Source organism: Nymphaea colorata, chromosome 2 (genome assembly GCF_008831285.2).
Source record: "Nymphaea colorata isolate Beijing-Zhang1983 chromosome 2, ASM883128v2, whole genome shotgun sequence".
Lineage (NCBI taxonomy): Eukaryota > Viridiplantae > Streptophyta > Magnoliopsida > Nymphaeales > Nymphaeaceae > Nymphaea > Nymphaea colorata.
This window is the reverse complement of record NC_045139.1, coordinates 26,690,310-26,716,721: the sequence shown is the minus strand read 5'-3', so window position 1 is coordinate 26,716,721 and position 26,412 is coordinate 26,690,310. Positions and strand designations below refer to the sequence as shown.

The window sequence follows — 26,412 nt, the reverse complement described above, 5'->3', positions numbered from 1 at the left end:
TCAGTCTAGTCATTGATCTGATTACTCCTAGTAAAGTAGCTATAACGGTTGAAGTAGAGATAGGTAGGGCCCTATTTCTCTAAATCCCACACAAGGAAGGGAAGTGGGTACATGTAATTACATTTCATTTATTATTGTTTGCATATATGATTGAAAAAAAAAATACATATCTTCTTTCCTAATTGCATTTTCATCACCTCTTTTGCAAACTGGTTGGATCACATTTAGTTAACTAGTTAGCTCTTTAATTGTGTTTTCTATCCTACCAAAAGCGGTATGGTTCTTTCCCTAAGAGAGGCTTTTATATACAGTTGAGTTTATTGAGAGTGTGAATTGCTAGGCAGTCTCCAAACAACTTATCCTATTCCCTACCAATTTATTATCTAATTTCATGAATCAATAGCCATGGCTTGAACAAGCAAAACATTTTCCTCCCATGGGAACCACTAATGAGGGTGCCCAAACTGATCTTATGAGCCTTGTGGCTAGAATTGACTCTCTGAATTGATTTCAATGAGCAACCAAGGAGCATCCTTTCCTCCCACAACTGGTTAATAAATTACTGATCTAGGTTACATAAAATTCTTTTAACATCTCCAATTCTTTTAGGTTGAAGATATGGATAAACATATTAAGTAGTTTGGTGCTCCAATGGTTTTATTGTAATAGTACCACATAGAATTAAAATTCCCACCCACTACTGTGGGATGGACTGACTATTTAAAGAAAAAATTCCACTAGACTAGGCTATTTTTCCATAAGAAAGGATTATTAGGCATATAAATGGTGACCACCGTAAATATTTGGTCAATCTTTGCAATACTACAAACGCCGTAAATATTTGGTCAATCTTTGCAATACTACAAATGCTTGCCATCCACCGACTATTCACCACTCATTCATGTACATTAATCTCCTCATTGTTCCAAAGGCAAATGATCTTGTCTTACCCAATATCCTTTTATTGGTTCTTTTGAATGCTACAGGTTTCCAAGCTATAGTCCTCAAAATCAACACCTTAGCTTGAGAGTCAATCAAGAATATTATGGCCAGCCAGCTTTCAGCAATAAAAGTTGTGAGGTCTCTTTGCATTGACGCCCGGGCAAATCCCTCACAATTTCATTGAGCGCTGGTCAAATCATCACCCCCTTTCCTTTTCGGTATAAGAGTCCAACTTGTTCTCCTTATTTGCCTGAGTTGATAGGCACTCCCAATCCATTTCCCTTTTCTCTTTTTTTTTTCCACTCTAATCCACCTATCTTGACCTTCTTGTTGTAGATCTTTAACTACAAGAGGAATCACATATTGTTGGAAGTACTCTGGCTTTTGTCAAATAGACTTGAAAGCTAGTATTTATTGCTGCTAGGTCATCCTATGTGTCTTCGACTCTAGTCCCTGTAGCAGCGTGAAAAGAGAAACCAGGTAGTGGGGAGTGCCTCTTCCCTCCTTCCCAGAACTATTGTTTCTATAACAATCCAACACATCAAAGGATTAGAGATAGAAGGATAGATGGCATACCTTCTAGATTTTGATCCTATTGTGGGTGTCTTGGTATCTGGAACTTGTTGACATGTGGTTGTGCACCTTGTTCAAAATTTAGTTGAACATTTCATTCTATTGAATAGGTGACCAACATTCTTTGATAGGGACTTTGGTTTTGATTGTCACTCCATCCAAACTATTGCGCCCAGTCATAGGCTTTTCTAGCTTGGATTGAGCTCTTGGTTGAAAAATCTCTAGCGCTCCACCATGGAACATTTTTACATTTTCTACTTTCCAAAGTGATTTGTTTCCATGGGTTTTCTCACCCCTTGTCCTGCTTTGTACCCTCATCAACTAACTTGCAAACATCCCTGGTGTGGGCAAGAGAACCATATGCATTACTATTAGCATCCGCAAAAAAAATTTGGTTTTTGGAGTACTTCAAAAAAATGAAGTTTTATTTTAAATGAGAGAGAAAGGGACTCGCCATTCGGTACGAGGATAGACCGTTCCCGATACATTTAATGGGAGTAATCAATTCAAGGACTACGCTTATTCTTGTTGCATTTTGTTTTGGCTTAAACATCATTTTCATTCTAAATGTGGTGTTATATTTGAGAAAATGTTAAAGATTTGATGTTTCAAACTTTTGAAAATGTTTTTGAAGAATCACTTGAGAGTATAAAACATTTTGATTTGAGAAAATATTGAATTGAAAATTTTTTATAAATACCATTTGGAAAGCTTGAAAAGTCACTTTTAAAGTAGATTTAGTGTTGTCTTAAGACTTTAAGTGAGTTTTAAGTTTTGTTTTAATTTGGTTGCTACCTAGTTAAAGCTTCATCTTATCTTGCTTATGCTCTTTTGGAGAAGTGTTTGTGATCATAAGTACTGAGTGTAAATGCATGAATGCATTAGTCCTATATGACAAGAAGGAAATAATTCATTTCCACCATAACATTCATCTAAAAGCATTGCTACCATCACATACATCTAAACTTCTCATTTTTATTTATAAGATTGTCATAAATATTGTTACGAAAAAAAGAAAAGTTTTTAAAAATGAAATTGGTTTGTAAACTATGAAGCATGATTCCAACATTTGGTCTTGGTGAAGTGGACGAATTAGAAGTTAAAATCTTAGATTTTTCAAAAAAAAATATCAAAAAGAATGGAAAAGATGAAATACTCTCATAGAATAAAAGAAAGAGAGAAAGAGATTTTAAAAATTACTAAATGAAATATTTTAAAAGAAGGAAGAAATATGTATCTTTATATATATTTTATATGCATATACATACACATATACATGTAATTGGAGGATCATTGTGTGTTTTCTAATTATCGACTTTAAATTTCAAATCCTAAGAGAAACTATTTTTATGAATTTTTTAAAAAACAGTTGGAACCCTAGTCAACATTTTATAAAATATTAAGGTAAGCCAAAATAAAATTTTCAGCAAAATAAGTCTATTTTTTAATTTAGTAAAAGAATAGGGTATAAAGTTTGCAAAAGCAAGGTCAGAAAACATCTTTTAGCAATTATGTTACAAGAAAATGAAGCAGCATAAAGACTTTTAGCAGCATTTTGGAACAACTCAAAAAACAAAGGGCTGGATTCAGAATTTTCTTATAGAACCGTATATAAGTATTCTCTCTCTCTCTCTCTCTCTCTCACACAGACACACACACACATATGTTGCCATTATGAGCCCCCATGGCTATTCCGGCCATTCACCGGCATCCAACAAGAAATCGAACATAATCCCACGTGATCCCTTGGTGCAAAAGATACTTATGTCCTATTAATTGACCCATGCTATATCTTCATACCGATGTTATGAGTGCAATGCATCATAATTTCTATGCATATTATTTGGTAGGGACAAAAAAGGCTCCATAGTAATTTGTTTATTTTCTTTCAATTTGATCGATTTGATCAAAACATGAAAGGTGTCGTGTAAAGTGAAATCATCAAGATTTTAGTTTGATTTTAGTTTGATTCGGAGTTTGCTTAATCTTATAAAACACTGGTTCATGCAATGGTCATTGAAAATGAGAACTTCGGTATGTTTCATGCAACGGTCATTGAAAATGTGAACTTCTGTATCATGGTTACGTTATTGTTAATATTAGAAATGAAAATAAACAAGAGATCAAACCACTTAATTTTTCAATGTAGGGTGTTGGGTCAAATCTTGTAGTAGCGGAAGTTGCAGGTTCGGAGGTTGAACGTCGTCTCCTTTGTTAGGTGTTCTCCACAACCAAGTGCAGCCGTCACGAACGGTTACCTCTGTAAAGGAGAGAAACAAAATCAGTGCAAGAGAAGGAGGACGAAGCAGACGTTAGTTTTAGGGGTTTCCTTCCAAGGGGCTACTCACGGCTGATTCCTGTTCAAGAGAGCTTGCTAGAAATATATAGTCCAACCCCTTAGGTTTTCCCCAAACCCTAGCTGCGGTTCCTTGGGAGATTTTCTAAGAGATTTTTTAGGAACAGTTTTAGATTATAATCTAGTAACTGCATATCCAGATAGGGCTCAATGGCCACTATCCAACATCTCTCACTTGGCCATGAGACCGCCAGTTTACTTCCACTCTATGTGGGTTTTCTATATTCAATTTGTTACGTGGTTTACCTTAATAGGCTTATCCAACGTAACCTAAACCTTTTTCAAGGTTTACAGCGAGGTTTTCCATTTACTAGTTTTTCCTTCGCAACCTTTTAAGTATATCTCAGCCCCATATGGGTACATGTTTTGAAAACAAGTCTTCAGATATTCCCTTGGTTAAGGGATCAACCACTATATCATTGGTAGGCAAATAATCAACCGAGATTTCATTTTTCTCAATCATTTCATGAACGTAATGGTATTTCACCATTATATGTTTACTCTTTGAACTAACAGCTCCATTTTTCATAAGCGATATTGCTGCCTGATTATCACAGTACAGTTGAATTGGTTCATGATCAAGACTTAATTTCAAGTAATTCAAAAACCGATTTATCCAGACAGCAAAAGTTGTTGCAATGTTTCACGCTACATACTCTGCTTCCTGTGTGTGCTGAGCAACACATCCCTATTTCTTACAGGACAAGGCTATCGCTCCACCTCCAAAGAGGAATACATAACCAGAAGTAGACTTGCTGTCATCTTTGCAATCTGCAAAATCCGCATCTGAATAGCCAACTAAAGTCAGCTCATCAGCTTGGTAGGACAATTTCAATCCTTTTGTTCATTTAATATACCGAAAAATCCTTTCGACTTCTGGTCAGTAAGGCCATCCAGGATTACTTTGATAACGACTAACTAGACCAATAGAAAAACTTATGTCAGGTCTGGTACACAACATTAGACTGCCAACAGCTTGTGCATATGGAACATTTAATTTTTGTTGTCATTCATCCAGACAATCGCTCCTGCTCAAGTTTGCTCCTTTAACTATAGGAATCCCAATCGGTTTGCAATATGACATCCAAAATTTCTTCAAGATATAATCAATATATCGTTCTTAGCTTAGACTCAGGATTCTTGAGTTTCTATCTCGAGTGATTTTAATTCCTAATATGTAGGATGTTTCACCCAAGTCATTCATTTCGAAGTTTTTGTTCAGCCAAGTCTTCGTTTTGACAATCATGTCGTTGACTGTTAGCAATATGTCATCAACGTATAATGATAGAATACAGAAAAGGCTCTCACTTTTTCAAACATACACACAGTGGTCTAGTTGGTTTGCAACGAACCCAAGTTTTATAATTGTTTTGTAAAAAGCAAAATACCACTGTATAGGAGACTGTTTCATTCCATACAATGATTTATTCAATTTGTACACTTTGTCTTCTTTTTCCTTAATGACATATCCCTGCGGTTGAGTCATATATATAGTTTCTTTTAACTCACTATTCAGAAAAACAATGTTCACATCCATATGACAAATATCCAAGTCATAGAATGTCACGATAGCCAAAATTTTTCTGATTGATGCGAACTTTGCAACCGGCGAATAGGTCTCTGAGTAATCAATTTCTTTCTTTTGGGAAAAACATTTCGCCACTACTCTGGGTTTGAATTTTTCAGCTGATCTATCAGCTTTATACTTCTTCCTTAGCACCCATTTACATCCAATGGGTTTTTTGTCATTAGGAAGATCTACTAATTTCCAGACTTTATTCTTTTCTATGGATTCAATTTTTTCATCCATAGCATTCACCCAATCTGACGATTCATGCGACCTAACCACTTCATCATATGTCAGATTGTCAGACATTTCGTCAATATCTGCTAAATAGCATAGCTCCTTTGCCAGATATACATAATAATCATTTAAATTTAAAGGAGGAGCTCTAGGTCTTTTATGACCTGATAACGTCTGAGATGATGAGGTATTCATATCAGTTGGTTCATTGCCTAACTGATCTTCAGTCGGTTCATTTCCTGACTGTTCCTCAGACGATTCTTGCTCAGTTGGTTCATTGCCAAACTGACTTCCAATCGCTTCATTACCAAACTGATCATCTGAATAAATCAGATCATCTAGTGTATCATTTTGATATTCCACTGGACCAAAATCTTTATTATTGAGTTCTTCTATGAACTATACATCTGTGCTTTCTATAGGTCTCATAGATGAATGATACAATCTGTAGCCCTTGGATCTTTTAGGGTATCCAATGAATATACATCTCACTGATCTGTTATCTACTTTATCCAGTTTTGGATCTAGAATTTTCACGTGTGCTATAGATCCCCATCTCCTTAAATATCTCAGATTTGGTTTTACACCAATCCATCTTTCATAAGGAGTGGTTGGGACTGCTTTGCAGGGCACTCGGTTTATTGTATGCATAACTGTTAATACAGCTTCTCCCCAAAAAACTTTTGGCAATTGTGCTCCTGCCAACATGGATCTCACCATGTTCAAGAGGGTTCTGTTACACCTCTCAGCCACACCATTTTGTTGTGGTGTTCTATGCATTGTTTTTTGCCTATTAATTCCAAGGTCTTTGCAATATTCAAAGAATTCACTAGAAGTGTATTCTCCTCCTCGATCAGACCTTACGATTTTGATATTCCTTCAAAGTTGTCTCTCGACTTCAAATTTGTATTCCTTGAATTTCTCAAGTGCTTATGATTTATGTCTGATTAAGTATATGTAACCAAATCTTGAGAAGTCGTCAATAAATGTTATGAAATATAACTTGCCACTATGAGTTTGGATTTTGAAAGGTCCACAGATATTAGTATGAATTATCTCCAACAATTCAGTGGCCCGAATTACTTCAGACGGAAATGGTTTTCTCGTCATCTTTCCGTATACACATGATTCGTATTTCGCAAAATCATTTATATTTATGATAGGTATTAAACCTTGTTGTGCTAGAGTCTGCATCTTTTTTATACTTATATGGTTTAATCTTTCACACTCATTGTACAATCGAAATAAGCATAACTTGACGATTCATTCATATCATTCAGTTTGAACTTCTTTTACAAATTTTCCACCAAATATAAACCTCCCATATTTTCCCACTGTTACTTTTCCTGGAATAAAACGTATTTCAAAACCTTTCCCCGTTAGTGCGGGAACCAACACTAGATTCCTCCTCATGGAAGGGACATACAAAACCTCATTAAGTACAACACTTGTACCCCCAACATTTAGACAATATGCCCCAATTCCCATGACATCACAATAAGAGTTGTTTCCCATATAAACCTTGTTGGTTTCCAGACTCAGATGTTCCATGTGTTTCACTCCTTCTTTTGTCTTTGCTATGTGACGAGTAGCACCCGAATCAACCCACCATCCAGATAGATTTCCATCTGCAAACAGACATTCTGACACGACACAGATGACTTCTCTGTCAGAGTCCTCTTGAGGCTTCCTTTTGTTGTAGTTGCTCTGACCATTGTTGTCTTTCGTACTCGGGAATTTTGTCCTGCAGTTCTTCTTTATATCTCCAGGTTTTTCGCATCTGTAGCATTTCACTACAGTTCCTTGAGATTTCTTAGTACTGCATAATTGCCCTTGACCTTGCCATCATTTCGATTTTTAAATTGTTTTGGTTTTACAGGCACATGACTACCAGCAGGTTTTTCTTGGACTGTCATCAACTCTGCTCTATTTCTCTTGGTCAAATGTTGTTACTGTAGAGCTAACTGTATAGGAAGCTTTTCTAAAGTAAGATTGTCAAATTGAACACTCAAGGCAGTAACTACCATATCCCAAGAAGGAGGTAGACTGTTCAAAATTGTGCTTATCTGCATATTGTCAGATATGACATTCTCCACAATGGCTAAATCTTTAGCCATGACCAACATCTTATTAACATGGTCCATTACATTGTTTGACTCTTTCATCCTATAAGAATTATACTGTTGTTGCAGTAACTGAATGTGCATAACAGTCATGGTGTTGTATTTAGAAGCGATAGTATCAAACATATCCTTGGCAGTTGGACAATCCTCAAAGACTCTGATTTGATCATCTTTCATGAAGGCTAACATGATAGTTTTAGTCATTAGATCATCAGAAGTAAATGACTCATATGTCTTTTTTTTTCATATGTGGGTTTGTCTCCTAAAGAGGGAAAAGGCTGGTTGATCACATAAATGAGTCTTTCCAAAGTCAAGGCCAACATTATTCTACGCTTCCATGCATGAAAATTTGTTCCATTCAGTTTCTCAGTCTTAGCTAATTCAGATGCTCCCACTCTTGATGTCATTTCTTAATTAATTTTCGATGACAAGGAAAGAACAACCATAACAAAGAAAGAAGTTCACAATATTACATCAAGAGGCCTTAGAAAGAATTCTAGAGCATGTACATGAATCTCAGACAACATTCTAAAATAATATTTAGAATAACAAGACATTAGATTAAATATGAAACATACATAATCTCTTTTCAAAGTTATTTTCAGGACCCTTCTTTTATAATTTCTAACAAGCTTGTGGGAGCTCTATGAAATTCTCATAAATTCACAGTCTCCAACTGAAAAAGTGCAACAATTTCTCGGAGCACTCTTTTAGCAATTTTTAATAATTCTGAGGGTTTCCAAAAGCAATTTCGTATAACGTTTTCAGTTTTTCATGAAAATAACTTTCGCGAGCCTCTTTTGGAAGAGTTTTTCAACAAAAATGTTGTGGCTTTAATTTACAAAATTTTTAACAGTGTTTTTGAAATAACGTCTAAATGATGGGCTGTATTTGTAATTTTCAGAATATTGCTATAAATACCCTTCCGAACCATTTTTTTCATTTCTTCATTTGCTTTCTCTCTCCTCGCGAGAGCTTCTCTCTCCTAGGGTTAGCCCGACGCACTTCCGCCGCTGCCTCTGCGAGTTTTCTTTCACCGTCACCGTTCCTCTTCCCGTTTTCTTCTACTTCTACCACACAAAAGACGGCAGTAGTCAAGTCCGACGGTGAGCGAGCATGGTGAGGTGCCTTCTCTTTTGGGTTTTGATTTTCAATGTCTGGCACTTTCGGCCGTCGACTCTCAAGTTCCCGAGCTTTTCTTTTACCGGAGCGGCGGGAAGAACTTCACTCGACAGGCAGCAGGGAATGAGAAGCATCAACAAGATTTTGGGCGTCTTCCTAGGGTTTCTGTCGCAGTCTACCCTCCTACCCGAACTCCCTCTCTGCTACCATCAAGAGGAAAGCTCTGTTACCGGCAGGAGATTTGTGCTTTTGAGAATGAAGGAAGCGACTGGCTTCAGTCAGTCGGGCGACTGCTTCTGCTTGTCGGTAGAGAAGACAGGGGCAGAGTGTGGGAGTTGAAAAATTTGAGGCCCAATTAGCGACAAAAACTTGGTGTCTGATCCCCTAGTTTTGACAGACCGGGCTCTTTTCAGGATGGCCATTGGACCAGTTTCTCAAGTGGCGCACGGAGAGAGGATAGGAGAAAGTTTGTAGGTTCGGCGATGTTTCCTTCCCTCTTATTTGTTTATAGGTTTTAATTTTGTTGTAGCTGGGCAGAGCATACTCTTTATCCGTTGAAAACAGTAGAGTTCAGGATGACAGCAGAGACTTGCGTAGCAAGCTCTGTAGCCAAGCCCTTGAAGAGTTCAGGAGAACAACTCTTGCTTGCATTTGGTTCGGAACCCTCTGAGAAAGCTCTTAAAAGAAAGATATCGATGCTCTGTTTTAGGGTTAGCTCTGGTCTGGTCTCTTGTTTACAGAAAAAAAAAGAAACAACCTAATATGTAAAGGAGAGAGCCCCAAACCCTTCAATACTATTATGCTTTACTTTCAAAAAATAGAACTTCAAATAACATGATACACAGGCGACTAGCATGCTCACGCACGTTCATGAAATACCATGTTCTTGAATTATAGGCACAGAAATTATATCGATCGACTTGCAGTCGTCATGCTTCTTGAATAACATGCATAGAAATAACTAAGCATGCTAATTTTGCGTTCAGAAAGTCTTAACTTGCTTCATCCACGCAGCACAGTTCTAAACCTTTGATCTAGCATGCTTTCATCATTCACGAAACATGATTCAAGGAACATGATGCATGTTTTACGCATTCACAGCATGATACAAACTTAGGCATTCACCAAGGGCATCACAGACGTCAGAACGGACTTACTTGAGATCGCACAACCTGGGCTTTGATACCACTGTTGGGTCAAATCTTGTAGCAACAGAAGTTGCACGTTCGGAGGTTGAACATCATCTCCTTTGTTAGGTGTTCTCCACAACCAAGTGTAGCAGTCACGAACGGTTACCTCTGTAAAGGAGAGAAACAAAACTAGTGCAAGAGAAGGAGGAAGAAGCAGACGTTAGTTTTAGGGGTTTCCTTCCAAGGGGCTGCTCACGGCTGATTTCTGTTCAAGAGAGCTTGCTAGGAATATATAGTCCAGCCCCTTAGGTTTTCCCCAAACCCTACCTGCAGTTCCTTGGGAGATTTTCTTGGAGATCTTTTAGGAATAGTTTTAGATTAAAATCTAGTAACTGATATTCGGATAGGGCTCAATGGCCACTATCCAACAGGGACAACAAAGGATATGGTCCTCTTTACTATTACTCTCTTGAGCCCTATCCTGTCCTAATGTCCCCCGTTTTCTTATAATCTGTTTTTGCCACTTCATTTTCCTTGCTCATAGCCACTACACCTTCCTCAAACCCAAATCACGATCGCCAGTTGTTTCCAGCAAGCCTTTCAAACTTTCGAAGCATTGAAATAGAGGGAAAAAAAAAGAGCCATGACACATATGAATAAATGAATAGATATAAAATTAGATGAGTATGATTGAGTTTTCCAGATATACAATCACCAAAAGTAGTCACAGGTGCTGCGTTTTCCGGCCACATCCAAATATATATGTAATAAATTAGAAAGAGAAGGCATCTACAGCTGCAGTTGACGCTGTGTCGCTAGTGGCACCGCTGGTTGCCAAACATGGGCAGAAATAGACACCAACAGCTGCAGGCAGTTGCTTTTCCACCTAGAGCCAGCCAATGCTATTTCATTTAGGTTATTTTCATGTCGAACCGGGCTTATCAGGTGCACCTGGCCGGCCCGATAACTGTTCGGGTTGGCCCAGTGCCCTTTTTTTTAGGCCTTAGTCGGGCCGGGTAATGGGTATCCCTTAGGTACCCGGCCTGACCAGATGCCCAGCCTTAAACAATACCATGTGTTGGGGTTGATATTTTGTAGTTGTTATCAGCATGTCATGTGAAAATAACAATGGCAGCTGATACACTACCCACGTAGTGCCTACTATTAATTGACAAAAGAAACTAATTATGGATGCAACCATGCCAATAGATAATATGATTGCAACCATTAGCATATGTATCTACAAATGACTATGCAATACTTATGGTTAATTGTTCTTTATCATCCATACGTGCATGCGTTGATGAATTACTCGTTGTAGTTGGATATTCCATCATCCTGTCCCTTAGTGCATTTGAGCTATGGTTTTCCTATCTTAAATTCGACTGCAAATATGTTCATTATAAGCGGGTAAACCAATGGTAGTCATCATACAACTTTTTCAAGTTCTCACCCCAATATATTTTCAGGTGATCGCGACTAGAGGGGAGTAGTGACATGGATGCTATGTTGTTGTCATAGTCTTATGTTGCTCAAATCAATGCCAAAGTTTGAATTGGATGTTGAAAACCCTTTATTTCTTTGTTTCCTTTTAATCACATGTAGGGTTAAACTAATTAGTTAGATTTAGTTTATTTTGGAGTGGCTGTGGTTGGTGGTAATGGCTGCAAAATGTTTCAAAGTCTTACAGGTGGTTGATATTTATTTTTATATATCGTATTTCAGAAAAAAAAAACCTTGAAAATTTAGGGTCGCCATATCATCTGCCTTTTATAAGGAGTCAACAAATCATATTTTGTCTACGTGTAGGGTGGCTAGGAGGCTGTGGAGATTGGTGGTGAGAAGTACTTCAAGAAAGAAATCAGGCTTTCTGGTAATGTCTATGGCATTAGGTCAATGATAGAAGGAAAAAAATATACCATTGCAGGTTTGGGAAGAGAGATTTGGAAGTTGTGTTCTTATTTCCTTTTGATCCATCTAAGGAAGAATGAAATTGATTAAAAATCTGTCAACTATGGTCAAGGGTAGGAATAAGTGGTGGTAACTGGTCGTCTCCAACTAAGAGAGTACATCTTGAGGCCAACCCTCCAGCGGATGCGTTCATTCTCAGGAAGGAGCATCAACATGCAGGTTTATGTTTATCCTATGTAATAAGAGCATGCAATATCTTGCTAGAAGTCCATAACTACAAAAGAAAGTTCTCTATGTCACTCTTTGTATGTAATGAGTGTCTGCCGGATATAAACCCTACTACCAATATGTATATTTACTTTTGTGCCCAAATATTGCATATGTATGTGCCTGAGATAACAAATAGGTATAAAACAACAAATAAATATGAGATAACATTTATAAAATAACAAAAGAATTATGAGATAATGAACTGACAAATGCATAAGATAACACCGAACATAAATATGAGATAATGTTTATGAAATGACAAAATTTATGAGATAATGAGATAACGAATTGATGCATGAGATAATACTAAACATAAGTATGAGATAATGTTTATGAGATAAAATATTTATGACATAATAGATAGATGTGTGAGATAACACTAATGATATAATGTTTATGAACTAATAAAACATTTATGAGAAAATGACAAAAAAACAAAGGCATTTTTTTACTGCTTAAAAGAATATATTGGTCATAACGATATGCATATACGGAAGAACAAATTTGACCTTTGTCGAATTCTCAAATCTTCTTTTCCTGGTTTCTGTTTTTATCTCTATAAAAAGTTTTTTTTATATTAATCATGAGTTTTTTTTTTTTGTCATACTTAAAATGGTGCATGAAATTATATACATAGAGGTGGCGCATACCAGCTTCGCATAACTACTTTCACAATCTCTTGATCTTCTACAAGTTTGTCCACTAATCCTATTTCCAGCTATGACAATAATTTATGTATCTTATAGGACTTTTTTGTTGGACCAAATTAACAGTGATTAGTGTGCATTCAGACTTGCAGTCTTCATGTATTAATAGGATTCCGCAATGCGTTCAAACATATGCACTGGAAAAAAAATTAAAATGATAATTTCAAACATGTGACATCAATGGTCTTGGTTTTTCCTGTCAAATCTTCCTCTACAGACTTCTCAAAGCATATTGTGGGGTACGTACATTTATATTTTTTGTGCAGATCAGCTGCTCATGATTATTCTCCCTTCAAAAGTTTTTCGGCATGAGTCCAACATGATGAACTGAGTCATGGAGAATTTTGAGACTATTGAGGCGGCTAGGGTACACCCAGGTAAAAGAAATGATAATTAGGGTACCACCATAATTAACTTCCACCGTTTTTTCTAAATATTTAGTTGGAGTAGCATGTGAACTGAGTAGGATCAGTTAATCTACTATCATCAGAAATGACCATACATAAACCATTTGGCATTATAAATAAAAACAGTTACAAATTGTCCCATATCATAAGAATGAAGCATATTCATGTAACAGTTTGTTGTTGTTCCAATGGGTTCATTCATGTAACAGTTTGTTGGTGTGTCAATTGCCAAAAGGCTCCTACAAGTAACAGCTTGCCCACGGTTTATTCCTTTGGAAGTTGTAATTTTTAATGTTTTTCCAAAATGAAAAACATTCGAAGTTGGTTTCAATTAACGATGACCGCTTTTTTATGAAGAAGAGTGCAGCTTATCACTCATAGAACAAGTGACATGCATGTATCCAAGTACTGTATATATAATACAATCTTGACTGACTTCTCAGTATATCTTCCTCATCTCGTTTCTTCTGGTCAAACTTGATCTAACTAGCAAAAGAGTAGGCAGAAGAGAGACCAAAGCAGTAGACAAGCTTACTCATAATAATTGTCGCCAAAATTAACTGACTTGACTTGGTTTTTCTCTGCTCATCACGTACAACAGTATCCACAACTCGTTTGTTGAACATTTATGATGACAACCGTCTTACATTCAAAGATTTTTACACTGAACGATAAATTCTTCAAGAATATGTCTTTCCCTCCACTCGCTCCTCTCTTCGAATACAGTGCGAGGTAACCGCTTAGTATACGGTAGTTTTCAAAGATCAGTCTTCTAGGCACACCAAGGCCAGCAGGTTTTATGTAAAATAACAAAGATTTTTACACTGAACGATAAATTCTTCAAGAATATGTCTTTCCCTCCAATCGCTCCTCTCTTCGAACACAGTGCGTGGTAACCGCTTAGTATACGGTAGTTTTCAAAGATCAGTCTTCTAGGCACACCAAGGCCAGCAGGTTTTATGTAAAATAACAAAGTGTCAACTACAGTGTGGTTTTTTTTCTAATATTTAATTAAAAAACCACATTTAACGTAAAAACCTATAAAGAATGACCTTTTGCTTTTAAGATCTTTCTTTAGGGACGTATGATATATCCTTCAACTTGTGTTCTGTGTTTACTATGGTTTGTAATTCAAAAAAATAATGACATGATATTTCAACTAGAATAGTTTAAGTATGAGCCACCTTGCTTCTCAAATCTGCTAAAGGATGACGTCCACCTTGTCTTCTCGCAAGATTTGAGAAACGGTTAGAATTTTGTAGATGTGAAAACTCTACTTGGATAAATTTTTCATAGAAATAAACGCATGTAGCTTTTCGTTTCATAAGCCCTTCTGTGTTATTTAGTTCTGAATTTTAGGATTGTTCCTTATGTATCACTGGACAGTCAATATAATAATGCTCTTCTCTCAGGCTTTTTTTTGTTCATGGTTCCATATTCTGGTGCCCTGGACATAAAATGAACTCTACAAAAAACATGGATTCACCGATGAGTGGGATGATGACCGTCAGTGAATGTAGCTTTTTACCACGTCATGAACAAAGATGTCAGTGAAGATCGAATTTCACTGACATCCAAAGAACGACTAGCCAGTCAATATCATAATGTTCGTCTCTCATGCTATTCTTTGTTCATGGTTCTATATTCTGGAGCCCTAGACATAAAAGAACACTACAAAAAAAAACATAGATGGGATGCTGGCCGCCAGTGAAAGTAGCTTTTTACATATCGATGAACATAGGCGAAGCTTCACCAACGCGTGGCAAATGCATGTTGGTGAAACTATGTTTTTATCGACGGGGACCTTCTGGCCATCGGTAAAAGCAGATGGACCCCTCTCTACGGACCTTTAAATGCATTATTGGAGCTGCTTGCACTGGAAGTTTCCAAGATCCCAAAACCAATCTGCCTTCTTTTTTACCAGCAACAAAAGTAAGAATGACAAGTGTGGATATAGAATATGGATCGGGTAGTCGACTCTGATAAGACCCACAAGAACTTAATCTAGTAAGTACATTGGACACAGGTAACGTACAAGGAGGATGTAAAATGTTCGTAGTCGTGTTGGATCCAGCTTTATGAAATTCCCACTTGATCAAATTTTTATCGTAAATGGGTTCAGATTCAAAAGTCCAGCTCAAATCATATTCTTTAAAACTGAATTCAGATCCAACTAGTGTGTGACTATACATTTATATGTAATCACACTGGATCTTTATCAGATTCTGCTATGAAACTGCAATAACGAAACTGAATCCCGGATTTCATGCATAAGATTTGATCCAATTTTGGAAATTGAGATGTGGCCTTCCAAAGGATCAAGGGTAGGACAAACTGGGGCCGACCCACATCAGAATCGGCTGGCCGTCTGGTGGAGACAGCTTTAGCGTTCGTACTTTGCTCCACGACTAAGAGGCATGCACCAATCCATCACATGGGTGGATTCTCTGTGACTTTAGAAGACAGGATCGGTAGATCCTGGAGGACGTCGGTAGCAAGATAGAAAAAGAAAAGAAAAGGTGAAGAGCTCTAGCTAGGTTTAAATTGACGCCGGCCGGTTGAATTGCAGCCTAGGATGCTGACGATGGATGTGTTCAGCTGGGACCTGGACTCAAGAGCTCTAGCTAGGTTTAAATGAACTAAGTTGGTGATTAGCTTAGCTTGGTTCACTCGAATTTTAAATGATGCCAAAGACTTGAGTGAAAGAAAATTTTTTTGAAAAAAAATGGGTTAAAAACGTGAAAATATGTGAGCCACAAAAAATGGCAAACAACGTTGCTTTTTCTAAAAAATGCGATTAACTTTTTCCCCCCTTTTTTTTTCATTTCGGGAATTTTTTATATCTTTTAACGTCAAACTTTTTGTTTCTATTTTGTAGCTTTTATTTGATTTTTGTCTATTTATTTTTTTTATGTTGTCTCATTATTTTTTCATTTATTTTATTTTTCCTAATTTTTAATGTTTTTAATTTTTAAAAATTTTCCATATTTTTCCCTTTTTGTAACTTGACGAAACAAACAATATTTGTGTCTTTCCATTTGGGACTGTGCCATTATACTTCTTCCACCATCCTTCATTTTTAGGTTCCTAATCCACAATGCTCAATTATATGTAATATATTTAATGTGATTATCTTGAAGCTGACAAAAACAGGTATATCAACATTTAGTGTTAAGAACTTCATCATGGTAATTAATCAAGGATTTTTAGGGTCACAAAATTTTTTAGCTGCAATGTAGATGCCAGTTGCAGACTTTGTTGACAGTTGTGCAGTATCACGCCTCTCCTCCCCCTATAAATTAGATTGGTTGGTAACCTTCCATTGAGATAGAGATAGCCAAGACTCTCACCCTCCTCTAAAAGAGCGATGGCTGGTCTTAGGGGGAGTCTTTATTTCACAATGTTGGTGACAATAGTTTTGCTCGGCCTGCTCAGTGCAGCACCAAATGGAGCAGGTAAGCCCGCAACAAGCACATAGATTTTTTTCATATTATCTGCTCCCAAAGGAAAAAAAGTTCTTACTTACTGATTACCATACAAACACTTAGTAATAATGTATTTGGAAGGTGTCTCGTAGCAATTGTTTGCTTGATGATTCTCTTCCTAATCAAGGACCTGCCACTTTAATGTAAACCTCTTTTAAAAGTTTTTTGAGTGTAGGACCAGCTCTAGCATTCCTAACGAAAATTCTCCATGCTAGTTCATTTATCATGTACAGATTTTTATTAATCTGAAAATATAACCAATATTCCAACTGCTTTTGCTTCCTGCTTTTACTGGTCTCAACATACAATTTTTCGTGTTCTTCTATTTAATCTGATTTCTGCTTCTACCCAGAGGAGAAGGGTAACATTTTCACATTTTTGTTCTATTTTTATGTTAACATTTCAAATATATAAAACGTCTCAACGGGTGCCTTTCTAAAATTTTTTTTCCATTTCTTTTTTGGCTCCTATTCGCCACTAGCTTTACTCATTTGCTTGGAACTAGTGATGCCCGTCTATTACGTGATAAAAGGATTTTATTTTTCTTATTATATGTATTTAGCCAACCGATTGTAGCCAAATCTTTGGTGTTGACTGATGGGGAAATGTTTGGCCTGGACATGCTTAATTGCGTTCGCCAACGCCACAGCTATGCACTACATATCTATCTCCAGATCCTTGGTTTTGGCTTCTAAAGTACTTGTCCATGCACGATCAATCTAAATTACAAGATTCAATCTCCAAACATTGAAATTTGGGACATCGGTTTTGCATATTTACCATGAAAACAAATGGAAATTAAATTGGCGGTTTGATTTGGTTTGTGACGATCTTTCCGGTTGATCTCCGTCACAGAAGCTCAGGCGGTTGGGGTGCGCTATGGTCTGAACGGCAACAATCTGCCACCACCATCGGCGGTTGTCGGGCTCCTTCAATCGAAAAACATCAGGAAGGTGAGACTGTTTGAGCCGAACCGGGACGCCCTCCAGGCACTAGCAAACTCCGAACTCCAGAACATCGCCAACAACCCGTCGGCTGCCGGCTCGTGGGTCGCGACAAACATCCAAGCCTACCCGGCTGTTCAATTTGGGTCCATCACCGTCGGCAGCGAGATCATCCCGGGACCCCAAGCGCAGTTGGTACTTCCAGCACATATACAATTCCATCCAGGGGGCCGGACTTGGTTGTCAGATCAAGGTATCCACAGTAGTCAGCACAGCGGTGACCACCGGCTTCCCTCCCTCCGCCGGTGTCTTCAATCCAGAAGCTATGCCCTTCATGGTGCCCATCGTCCAATTTTTATCCCGAACCGGTTGCGCCACTCATGGTCACCGTGTACCCTTACTTCGCCTACGTTCAGAACGACGTCATTGGCTTGGACTATGCCCTCTTCACTGCTAACTACGACGTGGTTACTGACGGCGACATGAGGTACCGAAACCTCTTCGATGCAATGGTGGACACCGTTTACTCCGCGATTGAGAAGGTCGATGTCCCATACTTGCAAAAGGATGATGGCCTTGACAGAGCCGCTCGCATTTCCATCCACGTCCCCGAGAGTGGCTGGCCATCAAGGGGGAGCAGTGGAGGCAGTGCGGCGGCGGACGCCAAAGTTTATGAAGCTACTGTGTGCGACGCAAGCACATACAATCAGAACCTGGTGAACCATGTTGCACAAGGGACGCCCAAGAGTCCCGGGATGCCGGTGCAGACATATGTATTCGCCCTGTTCAACGAGAACTTGAAGCCAGGAGCTGAGACAGAGCGGAACTTCGGGCTCTTCTACCCCAACATGCAACCAGTGTACAACATCAACTTTCCTGAGAATATTCAACCACCTTCGCTGATCAGCTCACCCTCGTTTATGTTGCGGTGTCGTAGTAATAAACTGGCGATGGTAATGTAATAACAAGGACACAGGCTGTTCAGTGTGTTGAGTTTCCCTCCCTTTGACTTGAAAATAAGTTGCAAATGGGGTATGTTATGGTTTGTTTGATATCCTATATATCTTGGTCCAAATCCAACTACGTGAGTGATAACTGAAGCATAATGTGATAACATAAATTAAAAGTAAAAGGATTCCAATTTTGGGAGAAAAACAACTTATTGCCTGAAAAAAACCGCCTTTAGGGTTTAGAATTGTGTCAGGGTCAATGATAGCTATGGTGTACCTTTTAAGTTAGGTGTCGTGACAAGTCAATTAAGTGAAATGCGACACGTCAATTAAGTGAAATGCATAACACTCATGAGGATCATACTAGAGACATAGTTCTTATGGTGCACTTAGGATTCCAATTCAATGTGGGAAATATCTTTATCTGTTCCAGCAAAAGCTAGTTCAGATTGACATATAAATGCAGGTGCACCAAACTGCACAGCATAGAAATCATTGCCTTGTATTTGTATTTGCAAAAATATCTTTTACTTGACCATTTTCTAAAATAATCCTCTCATTTTCCTTGACCAAGGCAAATACGTCCTTGATGTTTTCTATTCTACAAAAGTGCTTATGCCCTTTTAGAGTACTATTTTAAAAAGTGCTTATGCCCTTTTTAATTCGTTTTGTTTTCTCTATGGTAAAGTAGATATGGTACTTATTTTTTTATGTTTTCTCCTAATTTGGCAATTGAATTATGCTGTAGTTTTCTGGTATATGATGTTGTTTAACTTTCTTGAATTCTTGGAATATGATTTCAGTTTGAGGCGATATTCAGCATGTATTCTTGTCTAACTCATAGTTTTTTTGTTAAATTTTCAGGGTTCTGTACATACTAATTTGGGGATCAGGAAATTATGTTATGATCTTTTTCCCTAGTTGCCATATGTGAATCAGTCCTAAGAAAACAAGTTACTTAATGGCATATTTAATTATAATCTTTTAATAAGCTGGTTTCACTCATCCATTGCTGAAATCTATTTTTTCTTGTAGATCCATTGCTAAAATCTACATTTTCTTCTTTATGTATATATGCTGCTCAGGAATTAAAAAAGAAAATAGATGAATGGATTTCTTTTTAAAAAACCTTTTGAGATGTAAACCGAAACAACCATGATAAGGCTTGTCCTTTAGTAGATATATTTGATGAAAATATACGTGGAATCGATATAATACATGGATACACATGCCCATAAAGACCTCGTAACAATGGAAGATATTTTCATATATAAATTAACATTCTTATATTTTTAGAAAATTTGAAAGGCATGGGGTATCATTTGTTATTGCTAATTCTTAAAGAAACATAGTCAACACAGTAACATCTTTCCGTACCTTTTATGCAAAATTTCGTCTCACATTTTCATTGAATCAGCTTTTTCAGGTTATTGTTATGGGTATTGTACATGATATTACATTGACGTTACCATAAATTCATTTCAATGTATGTAAGCATGTAAAATTCAACTTATGAATGTTTAATTTCATTCTTCCCCAGCCCTTGTTGTATTCTAATACATGTTCACACATACTACACACAGCAATTAGATGTTCATTTCTGCCCCTCCTTCTTTGTTATTTGTCAATTAATACATATTCTCTTTCCATGCTCAGATTAGAAGCACGATATTAGGACAGCGCACACTGTTACTAACTTAACTTTTTTATTGTCATTTAGTTCTCTATTTAATTGAAGTAGGTTTTCTTTTATTTTTGTATATGTTGAAGTTATGGATGAATGACCAAAAAAGAAAGTAACAAGAATGTTATTTGAAGGTGAACAAAGTAATGCTGGTGAAAGCGGTGTTAATACATATGATGTGGATGTCATCGAGGAGAGCATGGCAGAATCAAACAAATAAAGTGAATCTGTAGAAAGCTAAGAGAAAAGTGTTCCATGCACATCTTACAGGTGCATGGAACCATGATATACAGCTATCAGATATACCAGTTAATGCACACACTCACACACAAACACTTATTATAATACACCTGACCATATTTTACATCCATAAGCCTCTTTAAATGGAATCTCCATGATTAGAAAACTAGGAATCAACATAAAAAGTTGAAAACATGTTTTTCCTCTGTGTTATCAAATTCCACTTATCATGCAACGAATATGGAAACTCTTGATCCCAGGTAAATCCAAGTGTTAAGGCTTTTGATATTTTGTGTAATTAAGTGATGAATGATTTGCAGAGCAGGTGGCACAGCAAGGCTATGAAAGGATTTCAAGTGCCGATCTTCAGTTAGAAGCCGCAAATGGGGAGAACTATGAGTTGCAGAAGCAAGTTCTCATCAATATATGAGGAATGCGATGTTTGTTATCATTTCTTCTCCAGAGCAGAAATAATACATGTGCATCTCTATGCACGGAGAAGTGCATTTAACACATACAAACACATGCACACACACACAGTCGCGCACACACACACACACACCCAACGGGCTCATGTTTACTTTGAGATCTCGATAGAGGGAAGGAGAGAGCAGTCGATTGCAGAGAGAAATGGCTGCAAGACATTGATTGTTCTCGCAGGATCCCTTCAACCATTCCTACCAAAAGAAAAAGGAGTAGCTCTGTTAGCAGAAAAAGTAATCGACCCCTGAGGTCGCTGCCTCCTTCAAGTTCCTCCTTTTTATTCCACCTCTCTGTTTTTCTTCGTCCTCCACATCTCCCTCCTGATGGCCACTTCTTCCTCTGTTCTTCTTCCCACTCCCGATTTATCTCTCCACTACCGCGGAACCTTTCTTCACCCCTTTCTCGTTTCCTCCTCCTCCTCTGGCAGGTTTTCTTCCCCTTCCGTTTCGTCTTCCTCCTCTCACTCTATTGCTCCGCGTTTCTCTCTTAGTCGCTGCCCCGTTGTTTCTCTTGTAAAATCCTTTACATAACGTAACGTTATTCATTATTGCAGGTCGGGCTGGAGCGGGTCGAGACCCGGACCCCGAACTCACCTGCGTGAGAGCCCGATGAGGGCTCTTCTCCCTCACCTTCCTCTTGGTCTCCCTCACCGTTGCCTCTCTTATCGCAAGGGATCATCCACGTAGAGAAGGAACTGGAGGCGGAAGGTGTGGTAATGGCGACGTTTGGGCCGGCAGAGGAAGGTGACGGCTGAGAAAATAACAGTAAGGAAGAAGAAGAGACTCAATTGGAAGAATTGTAACTTCTATGTATTTTTATTGACAACATTTCATCCTAATATACACGGTAGCAAGAATTTAGGGATATGGAGTTAAAACTGTTTCTTTGTTACAATAAAATTTGGAAACAATATCTTGACTAATAAATAAGATTTTATCTTCAAAATCCAAACTGATTCGGTAGCCATCCTGCTAGTCATCCTACACTCCCCTTCAAGTTGGAGTGTGTAGATCTGTGACACCCAACTTGGCCTTCAAGCTTTAGAACATATCTCTACCCAATGGTTTTGTGAAAATATCAGCCAGCTGCAATGATGTGGATACATGCTGAGGTTGAATTACTTTTTGTTGAACCTTCTCTCGAACAAAGTGACAATCCAGTTCTATATGTTTTGTTCGTTCATGACAAACTGGATTTTTGGAGATATACAAGGCTGCTTGATTGTCACAATATAGGCTTATTGGTTTGTGATGATGTACATCTAAATCCTTTAATAGTGCCTTCAACCATACAATTTCGCATGCAGCAGTAGCCATCGCTCGATATTCCGCTTCTGTGGATGATCTGGCTACAGTAGTTTGCTTCTTTGACTTCCATGAGATTGGACTTTTATCGAGAAAAACCACAAAACCACTTATTGATTTCTGACTTGAAGGACAACTCGCCCAATCAGAATCACAATATGCTCTTAACTGCATTTCACTAGATGATGATAGAAAGATACCTTTTCCAGGAGATGATTTTAAGTATCTTAGTATACGAAGAGCTGCTTCATAATGTGGAAGTCGTGGTGATTACATGAATTGACTTAACGTATGAACTGAATATGTTATTTTTGGACGAGTAATGGTCAAATAGATCAAGCGCCCTACTAACCTTCGATACATAGCTGGATCTTTAATCGGTTCACCTTCTTCTGGAGTTAGTTTCAGTTTTTGATCCATAGGAAAATCGACTGGTTTTGCTCCTAATAGACCAGCGTCAGAAAGAATCTCCAATGCATACTTTCTTTGATTTAAAAATATCCCGGATGGCGCTCGAGCAACCTCAATTCTTAGGAAATACTTGAGATTTCCTAGATCTTTTATATGGAAACTGGAGTGTAAGAAGGTCTTGATTGAAGAAATACCTTGCTCATCATTTCCTGTAATAATAAGATCATCTACATACACTAGGATAGCAATAAACTGATTTCCAGAGTGTCGAGTGAATAATGTGTAATCTGCATTGGATTGAATAAAATGAGCATCCTTAAGGGCAGTCATGAGCTTGTGAAACCAGTTACGTGGTGATTGTTTAAGTCCATACAAGGACTTATGGAGGCGACAAACAGTCGTACTGGAATACTCCCCCTCACGAAGAAGACCTGGAGGAATGGTCATATAAACTTCTTCGTGCAGCTCCCCATGTATGAATGCATTACTAACGTCCATTTGATATAGGGACCATTGGCGAGTTGCAGCAACCGCAAGTAAAGTCCTCATGGTAGTAAGCTTCGCGACTGGAGCAAAAGTCTCATGAAAATCAATACCTTCAATTTGTGTATACCCTTTTGCTACAAGTCGGGCTTTGTAACGTTCGATGGTACCATCAGACCTCTGTTTGACTTTATATACCGAACGACAACCAATTGGAATTTTGTTTGGAGGTAGGGTAGTAAGGGACCAGGTGGTATTTTGTTGGAGAGCATGGATCTCATCAGCCATAGCTTTGCGCCAGTGTTGATGTTGCACCGCTTCCGCATACGAGGTAGGTTCAGCATCACTAAAAATAGAGGTTAAAAATGCAAAGTGTTGTGGAGAAAACTTAGAATGGTAAAGATAATTCTGAATGGGATACCGTGTACCTGAAGATGGCGTCATGGAGTGAGGATCCTTAGGCGGTGAATCTGATACCATTACGTTTGAGCACACATACTGATTGAGATATGAAGGTGGGTGTCTTGGGCGGCTTGATTTTCGTATGGTGGGTTCAGATTGGGATGAAATGGAAGAATTAGGATGGTTGACTGGTTCAGTAGACACGAGATGAGTAGGTGGAACGGATGGCGACATTGGTGGAGCTGGCTCGGACGCACTTACAATTGGAGAGTCACTTTCTTCACTCATATAGTCTTCTTGTGGGGTTGGCAGCACAGGTGAGTTCAAACCATCATCATTTTGAAATTGGAATGGGAACCGGTCTTCATAAAAAACCACATCACGACTTATAAAAATTTCTTTGGAGTCAAGATTATAGACTTTATATCCTTTTTTATTTGAAGGATATCCTACAAAAATGCATCTATATGCACGTGTGGTAAATTTATCTCGGTGTACACTCATATTTCGAGCATAACATAGACATCCAAATACACGCAAATCTTCATAGATGGGTGTGTTATGAAACAAGAGTTCAAAAGGAGATTTATTATTCAAAATAGGGGATGGGAGACGATTAATCAAGAAGGTGGCTGTTAAAATACATTCGCCCCAAAACTTAATAGGTAAGTGTGCATGAAAACGAAGCGCTCGGGCGACTTCAAGTAAGTGACGATGTTTTCTTTCAACTCTTCCATTTTGTTGCGGTGTCACAACACATGAAGTTTGGTGTTCGATCCCATGCATATAAAGAAATTCTTGCATATTATTTGCAAGAAATTTTAAACCATTGTCACTTCGAAGACATTTGATTTTGGTATGAAATTGGTTTTCTACCATAGCATGGAACCGAGTGAAACAAGAAAAAGTTTCAGACTTAAAACGCATTAAGAAGACCCAAGTTGCACGAGAGAAATCATCAACTATAGTGAGGAAGTAGTACGCTCCAGTATGTGAGGGCGTGGCATATCCTCCCCAAATATCGCAGTGAAGTAATGCAAATGGAAAACTTGCTCTACTACTACTATGAGAAAAGGGCAAGCGAGAGAACTTAGCTTTATGACAAGCATCACATAGAAATTCATGCTTGGAAATAAGAACATCAGAATTCAAAGATTGAGTTTTGTCAAACGACGGGTGTCCAAGTCTCATATGCCAAACATGAGATTTATTAAGGGAAGAAACAGAAAGAGCATGAGAAATGGCCGGTAATCGTAGATGATACAGTCCGCCGCATAAGCTACCCACTCCAATCAGCCTCTTCGACAAACGGTCCTGAAAGAGACAACAAGATGAGAGAAAAACAGCAGCATAGTCAGTGGTTTTTGTGAGTTTAGGGATTGACAATAGATTGTATCTAAATTCTGGTATGTAAAGTACATCTATAAGTATGAGGTTCGGCTGGAGTTCTATGGTTCCTGTATGAGTAGCTGAAAGTTGTTGGCCATTTGGAAGATTAATAAGGCGAACTTTGGGTAGAGGAATGACATTGGTCATCAAGTGAAATTGGGGAGTCATATGGTCTGAGGCTCCGATATCAATAATCCATGGTAAATGATGGGAGGAATTGAGTATATGCTTACTTGCGACGTTTGCTGCAGCAGGTTTGTCATCAGCACTAAGCCATGCCGTTAATTTACTGAGTTGATCTTCAGTCAGCTGAGAGAGAACTGTAGCAGCAGTAGCGACATTTGCCAAGGATCCATGTTGAGTGTGTCCGCCTTTACCCATTTCAGAAGAAGCTTTAGATTTTGGATGGTTAGGCGGGTAGCCATGTAATGCATAGCAGCGTGCTTGGATATGCCCAAGTTGACCACAGTGGTCACATTTTGGACGTGGCCTGTTCTTCATGTACTGTTGTCCTCTTGGCTGAAAGTTTTTGTTATAAGAAGGTAACGAATTTACTGCTAAAGCAGTATTTTTATAACTTAAGAGCTGCGAAACTAGTAGCCACCAAGTTTCCTCTTGTAGCACAAGGGAGTAAACCTTGTTAATATTGGGTAATGGATCTATGGCAAGAATGGCTTCTAATGTTGTCATACGATTCATTGAGTCCCATCAAAAATTGATACACTTTCTCACGATCTTGACAAGAATTAAACTCTTTAAAAGCACCACAAGAGCATGTAGGAATAGTAGAATATGAAGCAATTTCATCCCATAAAGTCTTTAGACGAGTAAAATAATTTGGTAAGGAATATTGCTCTTGTCGTAGATCAGAAACCATCTTCTTCAATTGATAAATACGGGAAGCATTACCTTGAGAAAAACGATCTTGTAGGTCATTCCATACCTCACGAGCCTCATTGGCATAGATAACGCTGTTAGCGATTTCCTTTGAAAGTGAGTTGAGAAGCCATGAATGCACCAAATCATTGCAGTGGATCCAAGCTTTGTAGTCTGGACTGTTTAACGAGGGTTTGGGAATGGAACCATCAATGAACCCAAATTTGTTCTTTGCACTTAAAGCCATCTTCATGGCCCTCTGCCATGTTGCATAGTTGTCACCGACTAAAGGGCTGGTCACAAGAATAGCACCAGGATTATCCGAGTGATGCAGGAGAAAAGGTGACGTGTTGGCTTCAATTTGATCATCACCATTATTGTGAACACCTGACACGGTAGCCATGAGAGCAGGACAA

The 26,412-nt window shown here is 38.1% G+C and overlaps 1 pseudogene; it reads left to right on the top strand.

Annotated features, from left to right (window-relative positions):
- Window positions 1-16,669: 16,669 nt before the first annotated feature.
- Window positions 16,670-19,094, top strand: LOC116248766 (glucan endo-1,3-beta-glucosidase-like; annotated as a pseudogene).
- Window positions 19,095-26,412: the final 7,318 nt, after the last annotated feature.